The 16,047-nt window shown below is 36.4% G+C and overlaps 1 protein-coding gene and 1 long non-coding RNA gene across 3 annotated transcripts in view; one reads left to right on the top strand and one right to left on the bottom strand.

Annotated features, from left to right (window-relative positions):
• The window catches only part of LOC128022239 (immunoglobulin superfamily member 21), a 194,442-nt gene that overhangs the window by 37,052 nt on the left and 141,343 nt on the right, over positions 1–16,047 (bottom strand). The gene's annotated exons all lie outside the window — the stretch shown is intronic.
• Positions 3,902–12,584, top strand: LOC128022240 (uncharacterized). The gene is made up of 4 exons (XR_008185888.1): positions 3,902–4,026; positions 4,685–4,702; positions 5,151–5,245; positions 5,851–12,584. It is a non-coding gene; the product is annotated as an uncharacterized LOC128022240 (long non-coding RNA).

Genomic DNA, 16,047 nt, shown 5'->3' with positions numbered 1-16,047 from the left:
TGGCATTAACCAACTAAAATCCAACGTCGAGCCAACGTCTCAAGCCAACGTCACACTGACATCAAATACTGATATTAAGTCGTCAGGTATGGCAACCACAATCCAAAATTTTCTAGACGTCATAATTGCAACGTCCAAACAACGTCAAATTAAAACATCATTTGACGTTGATCTGTAGTTATTTTAGGTTGTGGCATTAACTAACCAAAATCCAACATCAAGACAATGTCTCAAGCCAATGTCAGATTGACATCAAATACTGATATTTAGTCGTCAGGTATGGCAACCAAAATCCAACGTCTACAAAGCATCATAATGGCAACGTCCAAACAACTTAAAATTAAAACATCATTTGACTTTGATCTTTAGTTTGTTTTTAGGTTGTGTTGTGATATTAACTAACCTAAACCCAACGTCTAGCCAATGTCTCAAGCCAACGTCACATTGACATCAAAAACTGATATTAAGTTGTCAGGTATGGTAACCAAAATCCAACGTTTTCTAGACGTCATAATGGCAACGTCCAAACAACGTCAAATTAAAATATCATTTGACGTTGATCTGTAGTTAGTTTTAAGTTGTGGCATTAACCAACCAAAATCCAGCGTCAAGACAACGTCTCAAGCCAACGTCAGATTGACAACAAATACTGATATTTAGTCGCCAGGTATGGCAACCAAAAGTCATAATGTTAATGTCCAAACAACGTCAAATTCTAACGTCATTTGACTTTGATCTTTAGTTTGTTTTTAGGTTGTGACATTAACTAACCAAAATCCAACGTCGAGCCAACGTCTCAAGCCAACGTCAGACTGACATCAAATACTGATATTAAGTCGTCATGTATGGCAACCAAAATCCAACGTTTTCTAGACGTCATAATGGCAACATCCAAACAACGTCAAATTAAAACATCATTTGACGTTGATCTGTAGTTAGTTTTAGGTTGTGGCATTAACTAACTAAAATCCAACGTCGAGCCAACGTCTCAAGCCAACGTCACACTGACATCAAATACTGATGTTTAGTCGTCAGGTATGGCAACCATAATCCAGTGTTTTCAAGGCGTCATAATGGTAACATCCAAACAACGTCAAATTATAACATCAATTTATTTTATTTTTTTTAATTGTTATTTAATATAGTGGTTTCACTTTATTGTTATGGTTCATTTTGAAATTTATGTTGTTGCGTTGTTGCACCTACAGTCGTGGCCAAAAATATCAGCACCCTTGGTAAATATGATCAAAGAAGGGTGTGAAAATTCATCTGCTTTAATCGTTTTGCACTTTTATATAAAAAATTCACAAAAATGTATCCTTTCATTGGATAATAAGAATTTAAAACAGGGGGAAATATCATTATGAAATAAATGTTTTTTTTTTTTCAAATACACATTGGCCACAATTAATGGCACCCTTTTATTCAGTACTTTTTGAAACCTCCATTTGCCAGATTAACAGGTCTATTTTTTTTTCTATAATGCCTGATGAGGTTAGAGAACACCTGACAAGAGATCAGAGACCATTCTTTCATCCAGAATCACTCCAGACCCTTTAGATTCCCAGCTCCATGTTGGTGCTTCTTCAGTTCACTCCTCTCATGTTCTGTAAGGTTCAGGTCAGAGGACTGGAATGGCTATAGCAGAAGCTTGGTTTTGAGCTCAGTGACCCATTTCTGTGTTGTTTTCGAGGTTTGTGTTTGGATTATTGTATGGTTGAAAGATCAAAACATGGACCATTATAAGATTTCTAACAGTCACTTACTGATTTTTTATCTGTTGGTATTTGATAGAATCCATGATGCCATGTTTCTAAACAAGATGTATAGGGCCTCCAGCAGAAATATAGGCCCAGAAAAAAACAAATACAGCAGTATATTTCATTGTGCACATGGGTTACTTTTTTCTCTCTGTGTTCACCTAACCCATCTTGAGTGTTTGCTGCTAAAAAAATATCATTTTTTTGGTTTCATCTGATCATAGAAGCCATTCACATTTAAAGTTCCAGTCTTGGCTGATAACTGAATTATGCTTTAGTTTGTTTTTGAATGAGCTAGGATAATTTTTCTTGTAACCCTCCAAAACAACATGTGTTGATGTAGGTTCTGTTTGACTTTTTTTAAAAGGTTTTCTGAACCAGAGACTCTGCTATTTGCTGCAGTTCTCCAGCTGTGACCTTTGGCGAGTCTTTAGCTACTCAAACTCTCCTTCTCACCACACATTAGGACGATATAGACGAGTCCTCTTCCAAGCAGTTTTGTAACATTTTATGTTGATTGGAGATTCTTAATTATTGCCCTGATGGTGGAAATGGGAATTTTCACTGCTCTAGCTCTTTTCTTAAAGCCACTTCACCAATTTGTTAAGCTCAATTATCTCAATTATCACATCAGAAATACATTCTTTGGTTTTTCTCATTGTGATGAATGATTAAGGGAATTTGGGCTTTGTTTTCCCTCCTCTTTATATTTCTGTGAAACAGGTAGCCATAGCCATAGCTGGATAATTTCATGTTTATAATCAAGCTTGAGTGCTCAAAATTGTGAATTTGAATGGGAATATACTTCAGAGATATTTTACTCATAAAAATTTCTAGGGGGGCCAATAATTGTGTCCAATGAGCATTTGAGAAAAAATTTTCATTTCTTATTATCCAATGAAAGGATACATTTTTGTGAATATTTTTTTAAATAAAATATCAAAAGGATTAACAATGAATTTTCACAACCTTCTTTGGTCACTTTTACAAAGGGTGCCAGTATTTTGGGCCACGACTGTACCTGCTTTCATTAGAGTGTTAGAATAAGTTGATGTACTTGCAAAGTTACTTGTAGTCAGTCAAACATATTCTGGGAGAGCATCAGAATTAGAAATTAAGCAGACAGTCTATTAGTACTATAATGAGAGTTAGTTGACATGTAAGTGCAATACTTATATTGTCAATAGAATATTCAAAAGGGACTATGAAAATAAAGTGTTATGACTTTAATTTGACCCATGACCATTCATGAACCATAACAGTTTATATAAATTGATATCCAATCTGTCACAGTTTTCTGTCTTTCTGTCACAGTCTTATGTCTTTCTGTCACAGTCTTCTGTGAGTGTTGTGTTTGTTTGGTGCCATGTGCTTTTGTCCTGTCTCTTTTCTGACCCCGCCCCACCTTGTCACCTCAACGTCTTGTAAGTGTTACTGGTTCTCGTGTTTTTTTGCATCTTGGTTTTGTTTTTGCCGTGTTGGCTTTTTTGTTCTTAGACTCCAGAGGGTTAAAGTTAATCTTCCCTGCATTTGGACCCAGACCCTGTTCTTTCTTTGCTGGCCCGTGACACAATCTTGTTTGCAATATAATGCAATTCAAACACTCTCAAACATGTTAAGACATATTTAGGAGGATCAAAACAGTATTGCTTACTTAATTCTGGGCTGGAAACATTGTTTATCAAAACATAAACTTGTTGATCTTTGTGTTGGAAAGTAAAGTGAGTGCATGCAGACAATGCAAGCATTACTGTTTATTGTACAGTCTTATAATTATGCAATATAAATGTCTAATTCCTTTGCTATAATTTAGTCTGTTCTTATATATGTTTTTTTTTTAAATATATAAAATAATTGATCAGATTGATTGCTGCTTCTTACTTGCATTTTTCATATTTAAAGTACATTCTAGTTAAAAATTTAAAATTACAAATTTCATATTTAAATGTTGATCTCATCCATCAATGATGAATATGCTTAAACTTTTTCTGTGTATGGATTTTGTGAATAAGCACTACAGAATAATACAAGTTAATTTAAAGTATATTATTGTTTATTTTATTTGGATTTTTATTATTATTATGATTATTATTTGTATTTTTTTTATTTTTTTTGCCCCCCCCCCCCCATAATCCCACGCCCAAACATAATGCAACACGGTGACATCGCGCTATTGCGCCATTTTGCGACTACTTGGCGGTCTTTTTTGGATCGGCAGGCATCAGTTTATCAGGCGGCCTGCGGTGCACTTACAGCTCAAACTGTGGTGAGTATATCTGGGTATTAGATCATGTATAACGTAAAAGTGTTTATGCCCCCCTATATAATGATATTACTTGTAATACGTATCAAATACATCGAAGTATTTTAGCTGCAAGACGATGGGTAGAGATAATTAATTAAAAAATGGTAACGTTAACTGTTATATCCCTGAAATAAAAACGCCTGAGTCATTAAAGCCATCTAACTGTTAGCGCTGAAAAACAGTTCAAATAAAGTTTAAACTTGAGACATATGTTTTTAATTATTATATTATTATTATTATTGTTTCGAATAATTTAACGTTAAGCTTTTCATCATGAAATTTGTTCGATTCAATGCTTTTTTTTCTTCAATTGTGTCATGCGAATTAGTTATACAGGTGTTTATAGTAACTTAATATTCTGCTGTACAAGTTTAATTAATTTTGGATCTCCTTTAGCTGTTAGATTTCTACACACGATGTAAAGAGGCTCCTTTTTTATTTATTTTAAGCAAAAACAGCCTTTTCTTCTACAAGCTCTAGTTTTATATTTGGGGTTCAAGTTTATCACTAAGGTATAGTATTTACTATAGTGTGAATTTAGGGGCTATACTATATGAGGTTATAACTTTTGTTTTGTTTTTGCTTTGTTTTGCATTTATCTCTTTGCCATGTTCTGAAGAAGCCATATTGTTGTAAGGTATGTTTTTTTGTTCATTTATAAAAGAGCCGCTAGAACAATCTGCTTTAATATATTACATTAATTAGATTAAAATATTAATAGATTGAAGGTAGTTAATCTGATTCTTCTGGTTTTCTTGTGTGCTCTTCTGTTATCCTATAATTTTGCACTTTACAGTTGCTAGCAAGGAGAAAATGAATGAAATTAATATTTACAGGCCAAGTTGTTGAAATAGTGTTGGTTTTACATTTTGAAATTGCACAATATCAGTTGTTTTGCAATAAGATAAAAACCTGCCAGTTTGGGTGAGCCTATGACTTTTAATCTAGTACCAACTGGAGGACCTGTATGATATCTGCATTATACTAGATATGATATGATATGAACACGTAACAGAAACTATAACATCTGCCTCATAATGTGTCATGTATAATTAATTATTTGGGCATTACTCTTGTATCCACAGGTTGATGAAAAATGAGGTCATGGCCTGTTTCAGTATGAAGTGGGGGAAGGGGAAGCTTGCTTTCACCAAGATCAATCTGTACACTGTTGTCACAGGTAAAACAAAATTAACATACAATACAAATATTAGCATCATATCATTGTGACATTCAGCGTTGTTTAGTTTCTGTTTTAGTTGGTTTAGTGAAAACCAGTAACCTCGTATTGTAGGTACTCATCTGTCACACAGAAATCACACAAACTTCCATATATACACTTCTTATTGATTGGCAGGTCATTCCTGTTGCCAGCCTATCTTTATTGTTCAGAACTCTAACAATTGTTTTTGCATTCTCTAACAATTGTTTTTGCATTTAATGTATTAGACATTAAATGTTAATTTACCTTAAGACACTCTGCAAAAAAATACTGCAATGTGTCTTTGTTGTCATGGTTTTCTTTTGCTAGATTGTCTGCTTAGTGTTTGTCAATTGCATCACAAGCTGAAATATATTTTGATGACTTATAGCATGTAATTTACATTCATGGCTCTTAAAGCTAGGGTAGATTTTTATTTTTTTCTAAGAAACCAAATCAATAGTGTAAGTGGTCTAAATGTATTCTGTGGAAGGCAAATAAATAGTTAATGATTACATTCAGTGATTACTATAGTGCATCATATCCTATACTTACACATTTTCTTATTCAAATATTTCTTACAGAGAGTGTCCAGAAAACATCAAAAGAGACGGGGCAAATACTGCAGCAGCCACTGCCTTTTGTTTAAAATATGCCCCAGCAGAGCCGTCGCAAGGAGGGTGAGAGGCCCTGTGCAAAGTTGATGTGCGAGGCCCTCTACAATTTTGCGTGTGTGTGTGTGTGGTGGGGGAGGTTGCTGTAGCAAGGCAAGGCAAGTTTATTTATATAGCAAATTTCGAACAAAATGGTAATTCAAAGTGCTTTACATAAAATGAAGTAAAATAATCATGAAGAACAAAAGTAAAACAAGCAATTTTAAAACTTTGGAAATTATTTAAAAATTGACTTGAATTTAAAACAGTTAGAAATAGAAAATGATCTTACAGTTAATACATAAAATACAGTGCAATCAGGTCGGACATCGCACAGTGCTCATTCAATAAATGCACAGCTAAACAGATGAGTTTTGAGTCTAGATTTAAATGTGACTAGTGTTTTAGCACATCTGATCTCTTCTGGAGGCTGATTCTGGAAGCAATGTATTTTGGTCCTAGGTCTTTGAGTGACTTCTAGACAAGTAGAAGTACTTTAAAATCAATCTTAAATGTAACTGGAAGTTAATGAGGACTGGTGTGATATGCTCAGATGTTCTAGTCAGAATCCTGGCAGCAGTGTTCTGGATGAGCTGCAGCTGTCTAATGGTCTTTTTGGGAAGGCCGGTGAGGAGCCCATTACAATAGTCCACCCTGCTGGTGATAAAGGCATGAACAAGTTTCTCCAAGTCTTGGCTGGAAACAAAACATCTTATTCTTGCAATGTTTTTTAAATGATAGTATGCTGATTTAGTTACTGCTTTGACATGACTACTGAAACTAAGGTCTGTCTCCAGAATCACACCACGTTTCCTGTCTTGATTTTTAGTTGTTAGACCCCTAGAGTCAAAGTATGCATTCACCTTAAAAACTTCATCTTTGTTTCCAAATGCAATGACTTCAGTTTTTTCCTTGTTTAACTGAAGAAAGTTCTGGCACATCCAGCTATTAATTTCATCAATGCATTGGCAGAGGGAGTCAGTGGGGCTGTATTCATTTGGAGATAAGGCTAGGTAAATCTGGGTATCATCAGCATAGCTGTAATAGGCAATTAGGTTCTTTCTCATTATTTTACTTAGAGGAAGCATATACAGGCTAAACAAGAGCGGTGCAAGAATTGAACCTTGTGGGTCTCCGCATATCATGGATGTCTACTTAGACTTATGCTCTCCTAGACTCACATAATGATCGCTCCTTTTTAAGTATGACCTGAACCATTTGAGTACCATCCCAGAAAGCCCGACCCAGTTTTCCAGTCTCTCTAGTAGTATGTTATGATCGACAGTGTCAAACGCAGCACTGAGATCTAGCAATACCAGCACTGATATATTGCCAGAGTCACAATTTAAGTTAATATCATTTATTATCTTAATGAGTGCTGTCTCTGTGCTGTGATGCGGTCTGAAACCAGATGTTTAAGTGTTTATTCAGCTGATTAAAAACTACCTTTTCTATAATTTTGCCTATAAAAGGAAGATTAGATATTGGTCTATAATTGCTCAAAATGGTGTTATCAAGATTGCTCTTTTTCAGGAGGGGCTTAACAACTGCAGTTTTCAGGGAGTTTGGAAAAGTCCCAGAGAGAGATTTACTTCTAAACAGTTAAGCACACTTTTGAAAAAAGATGTGGGAAGTGTGTCAATATAGCAAGTTGATGATTTTAGTTGCTGCACTATGTCTTCCAAAATGTTGTTTGTTTTCTTACTGACTATTATTGGAGCAATATCATTAATAACATTCTTAACTTTTGAGTTGAAGGAATCAAGGAGAATATCAACAGAGTCGGCAAAAAATACTTGGTGTTAAAGATATGGCCTCCGTAAATAGTACACTAGTGTTCTTGTTAGGGCTGCACTATTAATTGCATGCAATTGTCATGCATGTCTCGTCAGTAAAGCTGGTTCTGTGATTAGCGGTGATTAGCGGTTGATGTCAATAACCTGCTTTCAAATGGAGCCGCACTTAAAAGACAGAGCCGTAGTTCGCTGACAAGCTATGCAATATCGCGTTCATAACCGCATGAGATTCTTCTGCGATTTTGAACGCAATAATGCACCACTTGTCAGCGAACTACGGCTCTGGTTATTAAGTGCGGCTACATTTGAAAGCATATCCTTCTGACAGAGACAGTTCTAGAGTAAGTGGTAGCAGAGATCAATATATCAAAGAAAATACAGAAGTGATCAGATAGTACTACGTCCTTAATAACAATGAATGAAATGTTTAGAGCCCTACTGATGATTAGATCCAGAGTGTGTCCACCTTTGTGTGTGGGTCCATGCACATGCTGAATCAAGTCAAAGGTATTTAGAACTGTTATCATTTCTTTTGTAGTTTTGTTTTCTGCATTGTCTATGTGAAAATTAAAATCCCCTGCATTAGCAAAACAGTCAAACTCTGAGGAAATCATTGATAACGTTTCTGTTACCTCAACAAATGCTGAAGAGTATTTTGGAGGCCTGTAAATAATAATAAAAAGAATGTGTTGAGCACCTTTTAGCACAATCCCTAAATATTCAAAAGACAAGTCATGACCAAATGACACTTGTTTGCATTGATAGACATCTTTAAAAAAGCAGCTCCACCTCCACCTCTCCTAACAGTCCTGCAAACACTCATGGAAGTGAAGTTAGGAAGGACTGCTTCATTGAGGACTGTTGAACTGCAGCTGTCCTCTAGCCATGTTTCATTTAGAAACATAAAATCCTAATTGTTTGTGGTTATAAAGTCATTGATTACAAAATGATTAAATTTTTTAGTGAGCGAATGTTTAAAGATGCTAACTTGATGGCAGTGCTTTATGTCATTACATCAGTTTTAGTTTGATGCATATTAGATGAGTTTGCCCTTCGGCTTAAGATGGCCTTAAACTTTCTGTCACATGATAAAAGTGAAATCGAGAAAGCTACAGGCACACTGGGTTCCCACTTGTTCTTTAAACATTTGTGAATGTTGCGGTTATTATAGCAGGGACCCGACACATATCACTGAGAGCTTCTATCAGTTGTTTTTGGTTCACCTTCAGCAGATTGAGGGTTTGGGGCCTGCTGTTGCTGCAGCGGTCTGAGAGCTCTCACAGGAGCAGGGCCCCCAGGCTTTGATGTTTTGGGACCCTGCTGTTTTCTTGTTGACATTTGCGGGCTTGCAGCGAATGAGTGAGAGAGTTTAGTCCAAGCATACACCAATTCTACCATTTTCAGTGAAAAGCACAGAAGTGGAGATGCTGGAGAGAGGAATAATGTGTCTGGTGAGATGGGTTGTGTCTCTGGTGTTTCTTGTGGCTGTGATATGTTGTCTTGGCTTCCCCGGCTGTCTTCAAGAAAGTCATCCTTGAGTGCTGAGTCTTGTATCTGTTTTGATACATCACAGTCTGTCTGTGAGGAGCTCTGAGGGCAGGTCTCTTCCGGGATGGTGTCCATCAGCAGTGCTTTTTGTGGCTGCATGGTGTTATCAGTTGGGAGTGGTCCACTGATGAACGACTGAACTTGGAGTCTTCAAAGTGTTTGAAAGAGTTCACTGAAGTCCTTCTTAAGGATGTTTGACTGCTTTTTGAGAGTATCATTCTTCCCCACATGGATTGATAATTAGATTTGTAGTCTTGTGCTTCATTTTCTGAAGTTCCTTGTTCACATAAGAGACCGTTGCTTGGGGAAGGCAGCATGTTATTGTAGTCCTGCTACGGATGTTTCTGATAATAGAGTCACCCACTATCAGAGTCCTAGGCTCGGCTACGCTCTGAGCTGAATGTCACTGTCTGTTAGTAACGGTGTTAGCTGCTAATCACATTTGGGGATTCCTCACCCGCATTCATTAATTCTTCAAATCTGTTTTCAAGATGTATAGTGGGAGGTAGAATACTGGTATTTACAAGCCTTGTCATAGTTGAATCTGGGGTAGAGAAAGCTACGGCAGCAATACGAGAAACTCATGACAATCTGATGTCTTGTGTTCCTCTGGGTCTTGCACCCTGTTTGTGCCATCGATTAGTGTGATGATCCATTTCGGCTTGTTCCTCTACACTTGGTACAAACTGTTGAGATTCAGAAGATTCATGGGACTCACCGGCTGTATGCTGAGAGGGTCCATGACGACAGTCTGCTGAGTGTTTCGCCTGTTTTGGAAGTCCAGCAAGTAACTTTGTTTCAAGAATCACAATTCTTTGTAGAAGTTTGCAGCAGTTCATGCAACAAGTAGATCCAACAGGAGGCATTTTCTCTCTCTTCCATTTGAATGTAGGCAGTTGTTTTCCCATCTCCAGAATGTAAGCTGCTGGCAGTGGGAGGCAAAGTCTTCTTTTGTAGTATTATTCCAGTCAAAAAAAGTTTTTAGTTTTAGCGTTTGTGCCAAAAATATTTTGTTTGAGCACTGTGCTGATCTGCTGAAGTAAAAAATCGTAGAAAAAACTGAGAAAAGTACAGAAATAATAAGCGAAGCGCAGAACAGTAGGCTAGAACGTCCGAACGGTAGCAAAGCCAGAACCGCAACAAACTCAACTTTAACATGCATCTGTTCGATTGTGATGCCTTGCTCACTGACATGCTTGCGCACAAATCATGGCCACGCACTAGCTCATAAGGATCTACAATCATAATTATAATAAGTTAATAAGAATGCTTAAATTAGTTCTAGGCTTGTAGACAGTTATATATGAAGAGTTCAGATGGAAAGTGCGATCCAACATTTTCTTCTAAAATAATTATTTTCTCATCTTCCTATGTTTATGTTCAGTATTTCACTTTATTGGGAAAGAAAAGAAACTGTTTATTGCTATTAAAGTGAAATTAAACGGTACTAGGTTTTTGCAGCTGAATTTTACATCTAAAATCAATTTGCACTATTTGAAAATAATATTTTCTTTTAAAATGTGAACTCTCACTCTTATTCGTATGTTTAATAGTCGAAAACGCAAATGTCTATTGTCACATTTATTTTATGTTTTACATGAATCATTAACCTATCGCATTTTTTCAATTCAAAAGGGCGAAATTTCATAAAAGGTTGAGTAGTTTGCATCTCTAGATAGTCTATTATGTTTGGTCGCTGAACATTTCAATCATAAAACAGTTCTCTAATACCGTAGGCTACTGCTTACATTTTTCCACAAACTCTAGTTATGTTGTGACAGTAAGACCCACATTCTTTGATATGATTGGCCATCTCGACCACTGAGGCAGACCAGCCTAGAGCCTTGCACGGACCTCAAATTTAAGCCCTATCCCTAGACCTAGATTTTTTTTTTAATGGCCAAGCGGCCAGTGCCAGACAGTGAACCTATGGATCAGTTTAGCCTTCTTAAATCATCACGACTTGCCTAAAATAAAATCTATAGATATATAAAACAGTTCAAGTATGTTTAAGAATTAAACCTAGATAAATGTGCGCTATATCCAGTAGTTTGTGCGGAGAGTGCAAGCAAAAGCGTGCTGGCCAGTGCAATCACTTGCATTTTTTTCAGTGGATATGCAGTAATTTTTGCTCATAAAGGTAAGAGTAATACATCATTCGTAATTGTAAATTGTCTACTTTTATTTGTGTGCAATCACATTATCAACAAATCGTTGTGCTTTTATAAAAAAAAAAAGAAAATAGTCATGATGCGCTTTCTACCGTCTCGTCTTGAACAGGAGCACTTAACAAAAATGAACCAAAGCTCAGTGAATACATGACTCACGGACGTGACAAATATATCTATAGAAAACTTTAAATGACTACTTTCATTTACAGAATACAACACATCAGAAACAAAAACTCATTCATTATAAAGATAATCCATAAAGATGAACTTTTCTCTTAAGGCTTGTAAAATTAAGAGTTGGCGAGTCAGGATTAGCAACATCATCCTTGCTACACCAACTCAGAAAACTATTTATTAGTAAATAATTCAATCTCATTCCTATTTACCCCATGACTCATTTATGGTAATAATTTTTTGAAGATGCTTTATGTCAAGCTTAAGCCTATTGCGTGCATTTAAAAGCAGAACACTGTGATGCTGCGGGACACTTAACACTGTTAAGCCGCTATTGACAGTCATGTTAGCACGGTCTCGTGTTGTTTCCCTCAGTGCGGCAATTTTTTCATCACTAATTGATGGATGTCTTAAATATAAAAATAAGGAGAAGCCTTAAACAGGCCTAAGGACAGCCCGCATCTGAACTATGATGTGGAAATTGGCCCGAAACCCGGCCTGGAGTGTAAAAAAAGTCAGGGTGAAATGCAGGGCTCTAGACCATTTAAAAGTTAAACTTTATAACTTTTTGTCGTCCTATCAACAAACAGCTTTACTCATTCTTATACTTAGAGTCTTGTACTGTCTATCCGCTATGACTATTTTAGTCTACCAAAGGACAAGATGGGTGGAAAAAATAGTAATAAAAATGAGATATAAATGACATAAAATGCAGGCCAGGAGCGAGGCCCTCTAGAGGTGTGAGGCCTAGTGAAGTTGCACGCTTTGCACAGCCCTTGCGACGTTACTGTGCACCAGACAGGGTGGGTGGAGGTGGCAGGAAAAAAAGAAAGATGTTAATAAAATGTATGTTTTCAAAACTATTCAGTTCCAATAATGTTGATGTTAAAATGTAATTATTTTGTAAATGTTCTGTTCCATGTTAAATGTAAATGATACAACATGTGAATAAATAAATCATATTTGTTATAATCCAGTTCATCTCTTAGTCATTTTTCTGATAAAACCACAAAACATTTGTGTATTCCATTTTCAGACAGTCTGACGTTAGATTCTGACGTCAAAAAGATTTTCATTTTCATCCAAAATGCAACGTCTGACCAACGTAGCAGACTGACGTCAGTCTGACGTTGGGTTCAGACGTCAACCAGATTTTCATTTTGATCCAAAATGCAACGTCTGACCAACGTTAGAAATCGGCGTCAGCCTGACGTTGGGTTCTGACGTCAACCAGATTTTCATTTTCATTCAAAATGCAACGTCTGACCAACGTTGGAGATCGACGTCAGTCTGACGTTGGGTTCTGACGTCAACCATATTTTCATTTTCATCCAAAATGCAACGTCTGACCAACGTTAGAAATCGACGTCAGCCTGACGTTGGGTTCTGACGTCAACCAGATTTTCATTTTCATCCAAAATGCAACGTCTGACCAACGTTGGAGATCGACGTCAGCCTGACGTTGGGTTCTGACGTCAACCAGATTTTCATTTTCATCCAAAATGCAACGTCTGACCAACGTTGGAGATCGACGTCAGCCTGACGTTGGGTTCTGACGTCAACCAGATTTTCATTTTCATCCAAAATGCAACGTCTAACCAACGTTAGAAATCGACGTCAGCCTGACGTTGGGTTCTGACGTCAACCAGATTTTCATTTTCATCCAAAATGCAACGTCTAACCAACGTTAGAAATCGATGTCAGCCTGACGTTGGGTTCTGACGTCAACCAGATTTTCATTTTCATCCAAAATGCAACGTCTAACCAACGTTAGAAATCGACGTCAGCCTGACGTTGGGTTCTGACGTCAACCAGATTTTCATTTTCATCCAAAATTCAACGTCTGACCAACGTTAGAGATCGACGTCAGTCTGACGTTGGGTTCTGACGTCAACCAGATTTTCATTTTCATCCAAAATTCAACGTCTGACCAACGTTAGAAATCGACGTCAGTCTGACGTTGGTTTCTGACGTCAACCAGATTTTCATTTTCATCCAAAATTCAACGTCTGACCAACGTTAGAAATCGACGTCAGTCTGACGTTGGTTTCTGACGTCAACCAGATTTTCATTTTCATCCAAAATTCAACGTCTGACCAACGTTAGAAATCGACGTCAGTCTGACGTTGGTTTCTGACGTCAAACAGATTTTCATTTTCATCCAAAATTCAACGTCTGACCAACGTTGGAGATCGACGTCAGCCTGACGTTGGGTTCTGACGTCAACCAGATTTTCATTTTCATCCAAAATTCAACGTCTGACCAACGTTGGAGATCGACGTCAATATGACGTTGGGTTCTGTCGTCAACCCGATTTTCATTTTCAACCAAATTACAACGTCTGACCAACGTTGGGATCCAATGTCAGCATGACGTTATATTGACGTCCGGTGCCTGCTGGGATTCATCCTAATGGGAACAGCAATATTCCTTTTGCAGTATGATAGCCTGAAGCACCATTACTTTACTCTCTTTAAAAAATAGCAAATAGTTTTTTTTTTTTTTTTTCTTTATTTGAGGAACAGAGGCTCACATTTAGTAGCGAGTTCCCTGAAGACACATCTTGTTGGCCTGGTAATTAAAGGATTTAGTGGGCTTTTGAGACAGCGAAAGGAGGGGTCTACATCCCCTCTCACCCTCCTCTGACATCTGTTACTAAGATCTATTGGGTTCTTGGTTAAAACACAGGGAAACACCAGTCAGAGCCGTCTCTTTTTCAAGGGAAGTCATTTTCTCATAACTTTCCTAATGGATTGTGTAGGTGCCTCTTTTGTGCTGAGCCCTATTTTGAATCCTAAAACTAATCAGCCAGTGTTTGTAGAGGTCTTCAGACATCTGACTCAGACAAAAACAGAACGGTTTCTGACTAGGCCTCATTAAGCTGTTTATCAACACTTTTAATATGGCTAAAATGAAGGTAATGACAGATAATCACACAGAACCACTGATGCATTTGATTAAAAACCTTCCTGATTAATTCAATGAACTGCCTTAAAGAGCACTTATCAACACATTATCTTACTTTGGTTGTAATATAGCAGCCACGAATCATACGACTCATTCAGACATATAAAAAAAAAAGCAGGTATGACAGAACTTTGGGGGTTCAGAGATCTGGGAATCGTAGTTTACCTCTTACCCATTGGTTTCTCGGGAAGCAGAGATACCAAAAGTACAATAATTAACTTTAAATGTTAATTAGAAAAAAATAAAAAATTTTTTTTTTAAATAAATAAATAAATATATATATATATATATATATATATATATATATATATATATATATATATATATATATATATATATATATATATATATATATTTTTTTTTTTATTATTTTTTTTTTTTTCTATTTATAAGGAATGGTTCTTGCAACAAGAACACCGGGAGCCAAGTTCAAAACCTTAAAAAAAAAAAAAAAAAAGAAGAAGAAGAAAAAAAAAAGAAATCTCTGAACATAAACAAATTAACCTTAAAAATCAAAGTGTATATGCATTAAAGCCAATTTAGAAATATCATCAACGACTTAAAAAAATTTGGTTTCTTAAAATCAATGGATTTGAATGGATTTCTAAGGTTATACACTCTCGGCAACCACTAATTTACTGCAGAGACCTCATTTAATGCATACTACTCATTTCAACTGGTATTTAATGTAGTCTGAGTCATATTTTCTTTTACCTCTGATCATATTTCCTTCATGATTTTCAAGGAATATAACTTACACCAAGTGGTAGAAGAATTTGAAGCACTGAACAGATGAACAAAAGGTATTAAAAGCATTTCCATCTTCCTTTTTTATTTTCTATAGTAGGCTATGTACTGTATTAAATGGTTGCATTTTTTTATTTGCATTTAGCATTGCTTTCCCATGCTTTGTGCAACAGCAAACCCAAATGTACTACTATAAGGTCAATTTAAAATAATGATGAAGACTTTTTCAGTGCGCTCCTTAACATGATTGTATGTTTAAACTGGACTTTTATGTAACTTTACTCTGTTAAATAGAAAGTATCTTGAATAGTAGCAGGATTATATGGTAGATAATGAAGGAAATGTCTAGCTGTGCTCTTATGAATGCAGAACTTGTAATGGCAGATTCAAGGTCTTTTCTACACTCCTCTATGGTGTGGCAAATAAAAAGGCTTCATTCTCAAGAGATCATTTGATGTATCCTCCCTGTGAAGTAAACAGTAGCATAAGATCATCTGAACAGCAATGTATTATTCACAGTCCTGAATGACATAACTGTTTTTACTTTGAAATGAGGCAGAACATATACTTCCATTTGAATGTAGACACAGAGGTTTGCTCTGAGAGACTGCAAGATTCAGCTCTGACTTTAAACTAGTCTATAGGCCAGGCATTAGAAAACTCTATAAGTGCATCTGTAAAAAAACAAATAATATAATGGCAAACGTGTATTGCTCTCTTTTAGA

The sequence above is a fragment of the Carassius gibelio genome, chromosome A11, assembly GCF_023724105.1.
Source record: "Carassius gibelio isolate Cgi1373 ecotype wild population from Czech Republic chromosome A11, carGib1.2-hapl.c, whole genome shotgun sequence".
Classification (NCBI taxonomy): domain Eukaryota; kingdom Metazoa; phylum Chordata; class Actinopteri; order Cypriniformes; family Cyprinidae; genus Carassius; species Carassius gibelio.
The sequence above is the reverse complement of the archived record's forward strand: the minus strand, read 5'-3'. Positions and strand labels throughout refer to the sequence as shown.